Source organism: Euprymna scolopes, chromosome 46 (assembly GCF_053919585.1).
Source record: "Euprymna scolopes isolate OS-2025 chromosome 46, ASM5391958v1, whole genome shotgun sequence".
In the NCBI taxonomy this organism is placed as follows: domain Eukaryota; kingdom Metazoa; phylum Mollusca; class Cephalopoda; order Sepiida; family Sepiolidae; genus Euprymna; species Euprymna scolopes.
Window position 1 is genome coordinate 173,548,361 of NC_136527.1, and position 17,234 is coordinate 173,565,594.

The 17,234-nt window shown below is 33.3% G+C and overlaps 1 non-coding gene across 1 annotated transcript; it reads left to right on the top strand.

Moving 5' to 3' along the window:
- The first annotated feature begins 15,432 nt into the window (after positions 1-15,432).
- On the top strand, positions 15,433-15,595 carry LOC145271504 (U1 spliceosomal RNA). The gene has a single exon (XR_013865915.1). It is a non-coding gene; the product is annotated as a U1 spliceosomal RNA (small nuclear RNA).
- Positions 15,596-17,234: the final 1,639 nt, after the last annotated feature.

Below are 17,234 nucleotides of genomic sequence, written 5' to 3' on the forward strand. Positions count from 1 at the left end.
CCGCATTTATGAAGTGGCACAAAGATCATATAAAGAACCGCATTTATGAAGTGAAACAAAGATCATATAAAGAACTACATTTATGAAGCGGCACAAAGATCATATAAAGAACCACATTTATGAAGTGAAACAAAGATCATATAAAGAACCACATTTATTAAATGGCACAAAGATCATATAAAGAACTACATTTATGAAGTGGCACAAAGATCATATAAAGAACTACATTTATGAAGTGGCACAAAGATCATATAAAGAACCGCATTTATGAAGTGGCACAAAGATCATATAAAGAACCGCATTTATGAAGCATCACAAAGATCATATAAAGAACCGCATTTATGAAGTGGCACAAAGATCATATAAAGAACCGCATTTATGAAGTGAAACAAAGATCATATAAAGAACTACATTTATGAAGTGGCACAAAGATCATATAAAGAACCACATTTATGAAGTGGCACAAAGAACATATAAAGAACCACATTTATGAAGTGGCACAAAGATCATATAAAGAACCACATTTATGAAGTGGCACAAAGATCATATAAAGAACCGCATTTATGAAGTGGCACAAAGATCATATAAAGAACCGCATTTATGAAGCATCACAAAGATCATATAAAGAACTGCATTTATGAAGTGGCACAAAGATCATATAAAGAACCGCATTTATGAAGTGGCACAAAGATCATATAAAGAACTACATTTATGAAGTGGCACAAAGATCATATAAAGAATTACATTTATAAGTGGCACAAAGATCATATAAAGAACTACATTTATGAAGTGGCACAATTATCATATAAAGAACTACATTTATGAAGTGGCACAAAGATCATATAAAGAACTACATTTATGAAGTGGCACAAAGATCATATAAAGAACCGCATTTATGAAGTGGCACAAAGATCATATAAAGAACTAAATTTATGAAGTGGCACAAAGATCATATAAAGAACCACATTTATGAAGTGGCACAAAGATCATATAAAGAACCGCATTTATGAAGTGGCACAAAGATCATATAAAGAACTACATTTATAAGTGGCACAAAGATCATATAAAGAACTACATTTATGAAGTGGCACAATTATCATATAAAGAACTACATTTATGAAGTGGCACAAAGATCATATAAAGAACTACATTTATGAAGTGGCACAAAGATCATATAAAGAACCGCATTTATGAAGTGGCACAAAGATCATATAAAGAACTACATTTATGAAGTGGCACAAAGATCATATAAAGAACCACATTTATGAAGTGGCACAAAGATCATATAAAGAACCGCATTTATGAAGTGGCACAAAGATCATATAAAGAACTACATTTATGAAGTGGCACAAAGATCATATAAAGAACTACATTTATGAAGTGGCACAAAGATCATATAAAGAACCGCATTTATGAAGTGGCACAAAGATCATATAAAGAACCGCATTTATGAAGCATCAAAAAGATCATATAAAGAACCGCATTTATGAAGCGGCACAAAGATCATATAAAGAACCGCATTTATGAAGTGGCACAAAGATCATATAAAGAACCGCATTTATGAAGCATCACAAAGATCATATAAAGAACCGCATTTATGAAGTGGCACAAAGATCATATAAAGAACTACATTTATGAAGTGGCACAAAGATCATATAAAGAACTACATTTATGAAGTGGCACAAAGATCATATAAAGAACTACATTTATGAAGTGGCACAAAGATCATATAAAGAACTACATTTATGAAGTGGCACAAAGATCATATAAAGAACTACATTTATGAAGTGGCACAAAGATCATATAAAGAACTACATTTATGAAGCATCACAAAGATCATATAAAGAACCGCATTTATGAAGTTGCACAAAGATCATATAAAGAACTACATTTATGAAGTGGCACAAAGATCATATAAAGAACTACATTTATGAAGTGGCACAAAGATCATATAAAGAACCGCATTTATGAAGTGGCACAAAGATCATATAAAGAACTACATTTATGAAGTGGCACAAAGATAATATAAAGAACTACATTTATGAAGTGGCACAAAGATCATATAAAGAACCGCATTTATGAAACATCACAAAGATCATATAAAGAACCGCATTTATGAAGTGGCACAAAGATCATATAAAGAACCGCATTTGTGAAGTGGCACAAAGATCATATAAAGAACTACATTTATGAAGTGAAACAAAGATCATATAAAGAACTACATTTATGAAGTGAAACAAAGATCATATAAAGAACTACATTTATGAAGTGGCACAAAGATCATATAAAGAACTACATTTATGAAGTGGCACAAAGATCATATAAAGAACCACATTTATGAAGTGGCACAAAGATCATATAAAGAACTACATTTATGAAGTGGCACAAAGATCATATAAAGAACCACATTTATGAAGTGGCACAAAGATCATATAAAGAACCGCATTTATGAAGTGGCACAAAGATCATATAAAGAACTACATTTATGAAGTGGCACAAAGATCATATAAAGAACTACATTTATGAAGTGGCACAAAGATCATATAAAGAACCGCATTTATGAAGTGGCACAAAGATCATATAAAGAACCGCATTTATGAAGCATCACAAAGATCATATAAAGAACCGCATTTATGAAGTGGCACAAAGATCATATAAAGAACCGCATTTATGAAGTGGCACAAAGATCATATAAAGAACCGCATTTATGAAGTGAAACAAAGATCATATAAAGAACTACATTTATGAAGTGGCACAAAGATCATATAAAGAACTACATTTATGAAGTGGCACAAAGATCATATAAAGAACCACATTTATGAAGTGGCACAAAGATCATATAAAGAACTACATTTATGAAGTGGCACAAAGATCATATAAAGAACCACATTTATGAAGTGGCACAAAGATCATATAAAGAACCGCATTTATGAAGTGGCACAAAGATCATATAAAGAACTACATTTATGAAGTGGCACAAAGATCATATAAAGAACTACATTTATGAAGTGGCACAAAGATCATATAAAGAACCGCATTTATGAAGTGGCACAAAGATCATATAAAGAACCGCATTTATTAAGCATCACAAAGATCATATAAAGAACCGCATTTATGAAGTGGCACAAAGATCATATAAAGAACCGCATTTATGAAGCATCACAAAGATCATATAAAGAACCACATTTATGAAGTGGCACAAAGATCATATAAAGAACCGCATTTATGAAGTGGCACAAAGATCATATAAAGAACCGCATTTATGAAGTGAAACAAAGATCATATAAAGAACTACATTTATGAAGCGGCACAAAGATCATATAAAGAACCACATTTATGAAGTGAAACAAAGATCATATAAAGAACTTCATTTATGAAGTGGCACAAAGATCATATAAAGAACTACATTTATGAAGTGAAACAAAGATCATATAAAGAACCACATTTATGAAGTGGCACAAAGATCATATAAAGAACCGCATTTATGAAGCATCACAAAGATCATATAAAGAACCGCATTTATGAAGTGGCACAAAGATCATATAAAGAACTGCATTTATGAAGTGAAACAAAGATCATATAAAGAACTACATTTATGAAGCGGCACAAAGATCATATAAAGAACCACATTTATGAAGTGAAACAAAGATCATATAAAGAACCACATTTATGAAGTGGCACAAAGATCATATAAAGAACTACATTTATGAAGTGGCACAAAGATCATATAAAGAACTACATTTATGAAGTGAAACAAAGATCATATAAAGAACCGCATTTATGAAGTGGCACAAAGATCATATAAAGAACCGCATTTATGAAGCATCACAAAGATCATATAAAGAACCGCATTTATGAAGTGGCACAAAGATCATATAAAGAACCGCATTTATGAAGTGAAACAAAGATCATATAAAGAACTACATTTATGAAGTGGCACAAAGATCATATAAAGAACCACATTTATGAAGTGGCACAAAGAACATATAAAGAACCACATTTATGAAGTGGCACAAAGATCATATAAAGAACCACATTTATGAAGTGGCACAAAGATCATATAAAGAACCGCATTTATGAAGTGGCACAAAGATCATATAAAGAACCGCATTTATGAAGCATCACAAAGATCATATAAAGAACTGCATTTATGAAGTGGCACAAAGATCATATAAAGAACCGCATTTATGAAGTGGCACAAAGATCATATAAAGAACTACATTTATGAAGTGGCACAAAGATCATATAAAGAACTACATTTATAAGTGGCACAAAGATCATATAAAGAACTACATTTATGAAGTGGCACAAAGATCATATAAAGAACTACATTTATGAAGTGGCACAAAGATCATATAAAGAACTACATTTATGAAGTGGCACAAAGATCATATAAAGAACTACATTTATGAAGTGGCACAAAGATCATATAAAGAACCGCATTTATGAAGTGGCACAAAGATCATATAAAGAACTACATTTATGAAGTGGCACAAAGATCATATAAAGAACCACATTTATGAAGTGGCACAAAGATCATATAAAGAACCGCATTTATGAAGTGGCACAAAGATCATATAAAGAACTACATTTATGAAGTGGCACAAAGATCATATAAAGAACTACATTTATGAAGTGGCACAAAGATCATATAAAGAACCGCATTTATGAAGTGGCACAAAGATCATATAAAGAACCGCATTTATGAAGCATCACAAAGATCATATAAAGAACCGCATGTATGAAGCGGCACAAAGATCATATAAAGAACCGCATTTATGAAGTGGCACAAAGATCATATAAAGAACCGCATTTATGAAGCATCACAAAGATCATATAAAGAACTGCATTTATGAAGCATCACAAAGATCATATAAAGAACCGCATTTATGAAGTGGCACAAAGATCATATAAAGAACTACATTTATGAAGTGGCACAAAGATCATATAAAGAACTACATTTATGAAGTGGCACAAAGATCATATAAAGAACTACATTTATGAAGTGGCACAAAGATCATATAAAGAACTACATTTATGAAGTGGCACAAAGATCATATAAAGAACTACATTTATGAAGTGGCACAAAGATCATATAAAGAACTACATTTATGAAGCATCACAAAGATCATATAAAGAACCGCATTTATGAAGTTGCACAAAGATCATATAAAGAACTACATTTATGAAGTGGCACAAAGATCATATAAAGAACTACATTTATGAAGTGGCACAAAGATCATATAAAGAACCGCATTTATGAAGTGGCACAAAGATCATATAAAGAACTACATTTATGAAGTGGCACAAAGATCATATAAAGAACCACATTTATGAAGTGGCACAAAGATCATATAAAGAACCGCATTTATGAAGTGGCACAAAGATCATATAAAGAACTACATTTATGAAGTGGCACAAAGATCATATAAAGAACTACATTTATGAAGTGGCACAAAGATCATATAAAGAACTACATTTATGAAGTGGCACAAAGATCATATAAAGAACTACATTTATGAAGTGGCACAAAGATCATATAAAGAACTACATTTATGAAGTGGCACAAAGATCATATAAAGAACTACATTTATGAAGTGGCACAAAGATCATATAAAGAACTACATTTATGAAGTGGCACAAAGATCATATAAAGAACTACATTTATGAAGTGGCACAAAGATCATATAAAGAACTACATTTATGAAGTGGCACAAAGATCATATAAAGAACTACATTTATGAAGTGGCACAAAGATCATATAAAGAACCGCATTTATGAAGTGGCACAAAGATCATATAAAGAACTACATTTATGAAGTGGCACAAAGATCATATAAAGAACCACATTTATGAAGTGGCACAAAGATCATATAAAGAACCGCATTTATGAAGTGGCACAAAGATCATATAAAGAACTACATTTATGAAGTGGCACAAAGATCATATAAAGAACCACATTTATGAAGTGGCACAAAGATCATATAAAGAACCGCATTTATGAAGTGGCACAAAGATCATATAAAGAACTACATTTATGAAGTGGCACAAAGATCATATAAAGAACCGCATCAAATGTCAAAACATTTAAAAGAAAAGAGCTGATGTCAATATTTGCTCGATCAAAGAATATTTTGCAGAGTTGGCCAGGACACCAAAATTGATTTTTTTTTTTACACAGTGGTCACCACTTATCAAGGCCCGGAAGCCATTCAGAGATAAGGGTTATTGCAAGTACAGTACGTTAGTGTGGAGATTTGATGAAGTGTTTACTTAAGGGGCGGTTCCTTAGGAATTTGTAAACGTTGGACTTGAAGACATCCAAGTTGTAGGCAGGTGGGAAGCATGCAGACTGAACAGTTCCACAGGCGTGCAGTTCTAAGAAAGAAGCTTTGTTCATGGAATCAACATTTTGATTTAGGCACAGATAAAGAGTGGGGGAAATTTTTCACAGTGGATTTAGTTAGATGGGTGTTTTTCGTGAAAGATTGGCGAGGGGGGGGACCAGAGATTGGAGTTCAGACGAGCACCTGCCATGGAAATAACGATAAAACAAGGATAGGCTCGCAACGTCTCTTCTGTGGGAGAGAGGTTGCAGGGTAGAGAAAACGACATCCCCCCACTAAGCCACGAAGTCTATTTTGTACTCTGTCAAGGCAGAATAGGCTGTTTTTAGCAGCTTCTGCCCAGATATGGCAACAGTATTCCATCCTTGGACGTACTTGGCTTTTATATAGATAGAGAATTGCATCAGTAGTGAGATATCTTCTGGAGCGGTAGAAGGATCCCACCATCTTACGAGCGACCTTGGCAACAGACTTGATGTACGGGTTCCATTACAGATCAGGAGTAAAGGACAAACTCAGAAGCTTGTCAAAACACGGGGCTTCTCCTAGACTAGAGCTATCCATTTCAATTGATGTCAGAGTTGTTATATTATAAACCCTTTTTTAAGAATTCAAAACACAACAACCATTTGTGTAAGCAACAGTCTGTTTTTTTTATTTTTCCTGTTGTTCTTGCTTATGGTAGATAGAGAGAGAGTGGGGGAGCGACAGAGAGAATTATCATGGCGTCCAATCGGTTGACAATCAAATCTCCAACTGCAATCTTTTTCCTTCTGCGACTTTTTCCTGTCAATCTTTTCAAAACATCCACGTAACCAGATTCCTTTCTGTTACATTTTTCATAACAATAACAAGGTTTGTTTATATTTGTGAGAAATATTGAAACAATTCCCGTTTAGCTTGTCAATTTCTGACATTTCATCCGCAGACGCATGCCACATTTTAATTCATGAACATATATGTATATACACCTATACACATACTAGCATGTCAACCCGGCTTAGACAGGGGCATTCGTGTAACATTAGGAGTCCTTCCAGAGAATATCACCAATTACAATGTGACAACCTTAAGTGATGATCCTTGCTGCTAATGTATGATTTTAACACATGGTGCAAAATACTATGAATGTATCATCTACCAACCTCATGTTAGCTGGCAGTACTGCAGGGGATTTGCTGCCTCGATATGTCGTCTATAAAACTGAAAACTTGTGGGATACATGGCGTCAAGGTGGTCCTCCTAAGGTACAACCGGTCAAAGTCAGGCTGGTACAACCACTCATGTTTTATGACTGGTTTCATGGTGTTGCTCTGCCATACTGCAGCGAATTGCCAGGAAAGAAAGTCCTTATTGGTGACAACCTATCGTCCCACTTCAGTAATCAGATTTTACATGAATGTACTGACAATAACATAGCATAGCAAAGTGCAGGCTTGACCAACAAATATTTTGCAGAGTTGGCCAGGACACTAGGAGGAGTTCCTCCAGAGAATATCATCAATTATGACAAGACGAACTTAAGTGATGATCCTGGCCGCAGGCATACGATTTTCAAAGGTAGTGGAAAACACTCTGAACGTATCATGAATGACACAAAGTCATCCACCAGCTTCATGCTAGCTGGCAGTGCTGCAGGGTATTTGCTGCCTCTGTATGTCGTGTATAAAAGTGAAAACTTGTGGGATACAGGGCGTCAAGGTGATCCCCCTAACACAAGGTACAACCAAAGTCAGGACTGGTTTCATGGTGTTGCTCTGCCATACTGCAGCAAATTGCCAGGAAAGAAAGTCTTCATTAGCGACAACCTATCGTCCCACTTAAGTAATCAGATTTTACATGAATGTACTGACAATCACACATCTGTGCCAACCCCTTGCTGATGAAAAGGAAGTGAAGGTCTATCCTCACTGCATGGAAACAATCGGGGAGCAAAAATGCAGTCACTGTTCCTAAAGACACGTTTCCAAAACTGCTCTGTAAATTCATGATTCAGCTCCCTTATCAAAGGGAAAACCTAATGGCAGGCTTTTGCAAATATGGCTTTCACCCCATAGATCCACAGCCAGTCCTCAATCGCCTGCTCAAGACTGCAGAGGAAAGATCTAAGAAGATTAACAGAGTCAACACTTCAGTCTCAGAGGTATTTCTAAACCACCTGAGACTTCTGCGCCATGGTGAGGAGGGTGTGTCATGAAGGCAAAGCAAAGACCGGTAGACGTCATTCCTGGGAAAAGCATTGGAGCACCAGAGAATAAAAAGGAGGCTCTAGCAGCACCAGAGGATGAGGAGGAGGCTCCAGCAGGAGAAGCAGTCGATGAGGCCAACAAAACTGTGACTGACTTTAATGGGGGAGGGAACTGACTCTGATAATGAAACTGAAAGGCGGAACATTTTTGCAACTTTCAATTTTTGATGCCATCATGAGATTCTAATCACTTAAAATCGAAAATGAAATAAATTTTTGTAAAAACCTAATTAATAAATATTATGTTAATATTTTGACAAAGTTTTGGATACTTATGCAATTATGTTACCGCGCCAAAATATTAACGTTATTATTTAGAAAACCATTCTTAACATGGAGAAGGAGAGTTTTGTAACTATTCTGTATTATCATTTAAGAATTTAATTAAAAAAAATGATATCATAAAACTGGAATTTAACTTGAAAATAGGGGTTTAAAAATAGCACAGCAACATAAGTTTTCTTATGCCGAAAAATGTTTTTACAGTCTCTTTTGTTTAATAAATTTTTAGGTGAAAGTACAGAATAGTAAGCAACACATGGGCTTTAATCTCCTTTCCCGATAAAAAAACAAAACACGCTGGCTAAATTCTTCTTTGGTCAATGTAGGGGAAACCCTTCATACTGAATCAATTAGTATTTGTTTGGAAACTGCCAGAGTGTTCTCTTTTAGGGGAGCTGCCCCCCCCCCCACATAAAAAAACGATCTTGTGTCTAATTTGCTTTCATGGGGAAACAAATAAATAAAACACTCGTTATATTGTAAACATTTACTGATATTTTCTCTACATGTACTTTCTGCTAATCAGTGACGGACAATAAATGGGTGCTCAGTTTATGTCAAATTTATAAAAGAAATTGATCCTAATTCAGAAATCTAAAATATTAAATAAAACAGTAAAAATCAACGGAATCCTCTAGCGACATAATAAGTAAGTGTAGACAGAAAAATATTTGTAAAAAATATTAAAACAATTAAATACCGAAAAAGCAGTTTTTGTGCTCAGTTGTCTAACAACTCGGAGCAACTTTAAATTAAATTATTGTGTTTTTAGTAAACATTAATATTTTCTAATAAACTACATAACTCGGAGCAACTTTACATTAAATTATTGTGTTTATAGTAAACATTAATATTTTCTAATAAACTACATAACTCGGAGCAACTTTAAATTAAATTGTTGTGTTTATAGTAAACATTAATATTTTCTAATAAACTACATAACTCGGAGCAACTTTAAACTAAATTATTGTGTTTATAGTAAACATTAATATTTTCTAATAAACTACATAACTCGGAGCAACTTTAAATTAAATTATTGTGTTTATAGTAAACATTCATATTTTCTAATAAACTACATAACTCGGAGCAACTTTAAATTATTGTGTTTATAGTAAACATTCATATTTTCTAATAAACTACATAACTCGGAGCAACTTTAAATTAAATTATTGTGTTTATAATAAACATTCATATTTTCTAATAAACTACATAACTCGGAGCAACTTTAAATTAAATTATTGTGTTTATAGTAAACATTAATATTTTCTCAGAAACTATGGTACTTGTACAGTTTAGTCAATACATTAAAATATCGAAAAAAATATTAAAACAATTAAATACCGAAAAAGCAGTTTTTATGCTCAGTTGTCTAACAATTTGAGCAATTTCAAATAAACTTATTGTGTTTATGGTAAACATTAATATTTTCACAGAAACTACATAACTTCTACGAAAATAAGCAAATATTTAAAATATATATATATATAAATTTCAAATCGAATAATATGTATTTAGATTTAGCGATTTATACTTTTATTTTATTTACGTCTGTTATAAAGCACGGCGGAATCAATATTTTTTATTGGATTGCAATAAAAATACTTATTTTAATTTTTAAGATTATTTTAAACATTACTGAAGGGAAGTTTTTGGAAAGTGTAAAAACAATAATAAAGAAAAAAAAGGATTTCGAAAATGTAAAAAAAAAGAAAGAAAAACTTACCTTAATTCCAAGAATTCAATACGAAAAATAAATCGAAATGAATTCGTTTTTCTTTTGTGTTCAAAACAGAAATTTTCATTTGTTTGTTAGGATTTCTCTATTAAATTGATACGATTTTGTTTTCTGAGCTCAATATTTTAAGAAATAAAATATATGAATATATAATATAATCAAAATTAAAAGTTGAAAAACACGATTTAAACGTGAATTTAAAGAGAAAATCAACTGCTAAGGAAGAAAGAATTTAGGTCACCGTAACACGGTACAATCATTATTTCGTTCCTCGTGTAAAAATGTCCGTTCGTTAGTTAAGTCTGTCGAAATGTTTTCTATCAAAGGTAGAATATATTTGTCAATGTTTAAGACTTGTTACGATTTCTTATGTAAATTTCACTTTTGTGTGTGCAATTTGTTAAAAAAAAAAAAATACGTGAAGATATAAAAAGCAGTTTTTTGTTTCTATTAAGACAAAACAAATCATTATTGTTAGTCGAACAATTGTTAACATAATTATTTAAATTGACATTCAACATGAGAACAGCAGCCCGAATAATTCAAATAAGCGAAGTCAGTCAAATGATGTTCTACTACGTTTTCACCCCATTTTGGTTGTTTTTGTTTTACGGCATATCAACCCTTTTTCAGGTTATTTAATGCCGAATCTAGTTATTTTGAGGAACGATTTTTAATGGAATATATATATATATATATATATATATATATATATTTATATATATATATATATATATATATATATATATATATATATATATATATATATATATATATATATATATATATATATTTTTAAGACGGATTCTATTTAACCCATAGTTGGGACCCTAACAGGTATTACCACTCCGGGTCAAAGTGGACCTGGGAGCAATGCCAATAAAAGGGTGGCTCCACACTCCCCAAGGCCCGCAAGGTGGGGTCTCACCATCAGATATAGTTTTAGGTCATATCCAGGACCGTTGTATAAAGGGTTCTTTTTAAAAAAAAAAATTATAAAGGCCAATTTTTTTTTAACTGTGGGGATGGTTATTATCAAATAACTCTTTAATATTGTTTTCTTTGTAGAATCGATTTCTTACTGTTACAAAATCAGTACATTCAATTAATATGTGTTTGATTGTGAGGGTTATTTGACAAGGTATACAGATGGGTTGGCTTTCTTTTTTTATGAGATATGAGTGGGTTAAGTGACTATTGTCATATTATGAGTTATGTCCCCTTCAGTCAATTCTTTAATATAAAACAATTCAAGAGTTGCGTCCCTTGTGGTTGGTAAAAATAAATACATGGACTTGCTCCATGGCTTATCACGCTTAAATGTATCTTGTCTTCTGGTGTCTTTTTTAATAAGGTTCATCCCGTATCATATAATGAAACAAACATAATCGGACATGGTGGCAGCTACGGGGATTTTCTTTTAAAAAAAAGAAAAAAGAAATCCATCCACAAATAGAATGAACGCAAAAGAAAACATCAGTCTTCGTGTTGCGCGTAAACGCACGTGGTGACGACGACAAGCACCATCTTAAAAAAAAAAAATCTATGCACAAAGTAAGTTCGGCAATTTCATTCAGTCATGTCATTCTTTTGTTTTCTTTTTTTTTTTATTTAAAAAAAGGATATTAGTATAATAATAATTTAAAAAAAACAATAATTAAATTAAAGTAAAATGAGTTCTAATGCAAGCGAACCCGTTATGCACTGGGGGTCTGAGAATCTATTTGAAGCGTTCAGATTCTTCAAGCAACGGTGCGCATTATATTTCACAGTAAAAAAACATTCCCGTCGAGAAGCAGGTCGACCACATTGTACTGCTTTCTGGTGAGGAAGGGTTACGGCGATATAACGCCTGGACATTTGACGATGATGCTGACCGGACGAACCCGAAGGCAATTTGGCGTAAATTTGAGAAGCGTCTAGAGCCCCAAACCAATTTTCGTATTGCACGTTTCTATCTGCGTGAATATAAACAGAAGAATATGGAAAGCATCAACGACTTCATGGCGAGATGTAAACTACAGGCAAAACAATGCAGGTTTAGGGATAACCAAGACACTGAAGAACGTCTCATTGAACAAATGATTACCGGCACTAGACACCCGGAGTTACAAAAACTTCTACTTTTGAAAGGCATGGAGCTTACACTCCAAGAGGTCTTAAATAGTGGTAGAACGCACGAAGCGTCCCTTAACCACATGCGGCAAATGGATGAAATTCGAGGTGATTGTCAGGAAATTAGTGCATTAAAAACAAGCTAATGTCGACGTTGTGGAAATAAACATGAAAAAGAAAAATGTCCAGCCTGGGGCACCACATGCTCAGCGTGTGGCAAAAAGAACCACTGGGCGAAAGTCTGCACTAACAAAAAGGAGAGCACAAGAAAATACAGCCAAACAAAAACGACGAACAGCCAAAAGCAGCCGCAAGAAAACAGATACAGAAAGCGGAACAGTAAAATCTGCTCAGTGAAATCTGAGCCCAAGGAGATGTATAGAGAATTTGAGCAGTTAAACTCTAATGCGATTCCTCAGCCAAAAGACGAGCGTACTGAAATAATAACGGAACTTAAAATAAAGTTTCCCAATAGACCAGGCACTCGTATACTCAAAGCAAAGGTGGACACAGGTGCAAAAGGGAATACGCTTCCTCTACGAACTTTTCGAAACATGTTTCCCAACAGAGTTTATGACCTAGGACAACCCATTCCAAGCTCCACAAAGAAAGAGCACACGATTCTGACAGCATACAACGGCTCAAACATAATACAGCATGGATCGATCTACATACAATGCGGACACAAAGACAAGTTGAAAACTTTAAAATTCTTTGTTGTCACAACAGAAGGGCCTACAATCATAGGATTACCTTCTCTCAGAGACTTGGAGCTGATAAGCCTCCACTGCACCATTCAACAAAAGAAAGATCCGATTAACTCCGTCATCGAATTAAAAAATGCATATGCAAGTCAGTTCGATCGCATATGACATTTTAAAAGTGACTACCACATCGTCCTAAAATCTGATCATCCCACAAAACACTGAACATTCATCCTGGAACTCAGAAATTATCCAGATCCGGTCGTATAATAAGCCCACTCAAAAAATTTTCTTATGATGAGAACAGCCCTTAGTTGGACTCTCACACTATTGTACGTTCCTTCCTTATGTAATTTTTATTCTTTTCGTTTTATTTATTTTTTTTTTTGAAAAGAGCGATGTCATATTATGAGTTATGTCCCCTTCGGTCAACTTTTTAATAAAAAACAATACAAGAGTTGCGTCCCTTGTGGTTAGTAAAAATAAATACATGGACTTGCTCCATGGCTTACCACGTTTAAATGTTTCTTGTCTTCTGGTGTCTTTTTTAATAAGGCTCATCCTGTATCATATAATGAAACAAACATAATCGGACACCTACTATACACACACACACACATGTGTGTGTGTGTGTTTATGTGTGTATGTGTGTGTGTGTGTGTGTGTGTGTGTGTGTGTGTGTGTAGTAGGTGTCCGATTATGTGTGTGTGTGTGTACATAAAACTGTGTGTGGCGTACTGAGAAAAATATTTTTTCTCAAAAATAAAAGTGAATAAAATTTATTTGTACAAAAATCTGTATACATGATTCTAGTGTATAAAATAATTACACATAAAAATTTGATTATTTTTAATTTGTTTCTGAAAGATCGCTAGCAAATTAGCAGAATAAATAATTGGTGTTTTTTTTTTCGTAATTACATTAAAATTGATAAACTAAACCTGTTTTCCTTCTGTCGGTACAAATACAACTTTTAAAAGTATATTTTATATAATTTACATTAATTATAAGCGTTGTTTGCCTAAAATAACTGTTATAGTAAAGCCAGGAACTATGCTATATTATCGATTACCTCGACGACGACGACGACGCAAATTATTCTATGAGATTAATATATGAAAAAAATATATATAGCGTCTATTGGCATTTTTTTTAAATGACTGCTCATGTAAGAGAAAATAACTCTTTAGATCATAATTTTTATTTTATTTTTGTTTCATCCGTGCTTTGATATGATTAATGGGTGCTTGTACACTTTAATCAAGACATCAAAAAATAAAAATATTGAAAAAAATATATTGTATGTACTCGTTATGGATTAAAGTTTTCATGAAAAAAGAAATCACTTGATTTGGTCCAGCAGTTATTTTTTATTTTTATTTATTTTTTTGTTTTACGAAGGAAAATCAAATTTTAATGAGATCGATCAGGTAACGGCCATCTTTTTTTTTTCGCTTAGGAGAAAGGAACGCCAGGAGAAGATAACTCCAATCATCGCTTAGTTTGTCAAATTTTGACGAGATTATTTTGTTTTGAAACATGAGCAGAAAAAATGCTTAGATATATATTTTTTACTTATTTTACAGAATTTCTGTGTTTTTTTAAATCATTTTTTCATTTTGTCATTTGTATAAAGCCACCCCTCCTCGTGTCCCTAAATAGCCAAATGGCGGTGATAGATCGATTACAATAAAAGTTGATTTCCTCTATAAAAAAAAGTACTTGATCAAATTAAGTTACTTTTTTTCAGAAAACTTCATTCCATAACGGGTACGTACAATATAATTTTAGTTCCGTTAAGAATTGAGTTATTTTGTGAAAATGTTGGTAAGTTTAAATGATAGTAAATTATTTGTTATGATTGTTGTTATTAGTGAATGAAATGTGGTGATATACTGATATTGGTGAGAATTATGTGGAGGTATTTTATTTTTTTATTGGTGTTTGTTGTTGGTTAGTATAGAAGTGTGATATAAAAACAGTGGTGCGCGCATAAAAAAATATACTTACCTGATGTAGGGGTAACGGTGATCATTAAGGTCGTTCCCCCAGAGCGAGGCCCATCCATTGCACTGCGGTTGGGTTGACCTTTGCGATCGTCCCAAATGTGGATGACTCGGACATGCTATTTCTAAGTGTGGGGTCTGCGTTCGCGCTCACCCCGATAATACAATCAAAATCAGAAATCCTTCCCTACTTCTTCCAAGTACCTCTCACTCGTAGGTTTGTACTCCCTCCGCTTAATCTCTGTAATACCAAGAAATACGCCATTTCTCTCGACCAGTTTATTATCCACTTCAATTCCAACGTTCTGATTGTATCTAATTTGCATGTAAATGTAATCAACGTTTAATCGTGAGGAATTCGTCTAGCTGTCGCCTACAGCTACTGAAAGTGTCTTCTTTCGATATACAGTGTGGACATAAGCCCTGTTACAAAATTTCTGAACTATTTATTATGATAATATTAAAATAAATTTAATATTTAATTGTCATTATATGATAATGTAATGTATGATTTCTAATTATTTTTAGAAACAAAAGATGTTAATTTTTAAACAATGTCTGTTGAATTGGAGAGAAGATTAACCATAGATCAACATGAGAATGACGTACGAAATATTCAAGTTGGGGAAAACCCCTCAAAACCAATAAAATGTTAAAAAAAATTGACGATTTATCATTACGTGGAAAGTTCATTGTTCAAAGATAAACAACGTCCCCACACCTTAAGAACACCTAAACTTATAAAAAAAATTAGGGAAAAAACAGACGAAATCCAAACATGAGAAAAATGGAAAACAAAGCACAAACATCACCAAGGACGATGTGAAATTTACCTGTAAAGTCCGAAGTCTAAAATCTTTTAAAAAAAAACACGTTGCTTTTTTGTTTTTGTTTTTTATGAACCCTTGGTACTTGCGCCTTTAATTGAAAAAAATTAGGGCTTGAATTACATTTTTCGAGGAGTTATAAGCTTGGAAAGATGGGGCGGAGTTATTCACTATTTTCACGAAATTTCTGACACCTAGTGCAAAAGAAATATTCAAGTTGGGGGGAAAAAATCAAAACTCAACAAAATGTTTATAAAAAGGACGATTACTAATCACCTGGAAACTTCGTTGATAGACAACGTCCCCACACCTTAAGAACACCTTAACTTATAAAAAAAATAGGGAAAAATCAGGCGAAATCCAAAAAGATGCATGAGACAAATGGCGAACAAAGAACTACCATCGCAAAGGTCGATGTGAAGGAAGGATATGTCGAAGTGACCTATTAATGTCATCTTATAAGCTCTAAAAGCGACAGTTCTCTCTGCAGCCACAATTGCAAAGAAACTCATCAGAAATCGACTCTTGTTAAACCTTATTATCAGACAAGGCACGCTCAATAACATTATCTTCACAGATGAAAAGTTATTCTGACTTCAACATCCCACAAGCATCAAAATGAAAAAGTCCTTGTCAGAATACCTGATAATGCAGAAAAGATTTTCAAAATGAAGAAATCATCATCAGTGATGGTCTGAGCAGCCATTTCTGAAAGAGGGAAATCTCCATCAATTTTTTTAAAATGCCAATAGACATTTTTTTCTTGTTCTTAACAAAGAACATTACATTGAGGACATTTTTAAATGTGCACTAACTCCATTCTGTATCTTTTTAATGATTTTCTTTTATTACATTTTCACCCCGAACAAGGCACATTGCCACTTTGTTGTAGAGGGCTTTTTCGCAGCGTTTCTGGCAATGCTCTATATGTAATATTTCCAACTCATGTTTCCTGTGAACGTTAGGCCGAG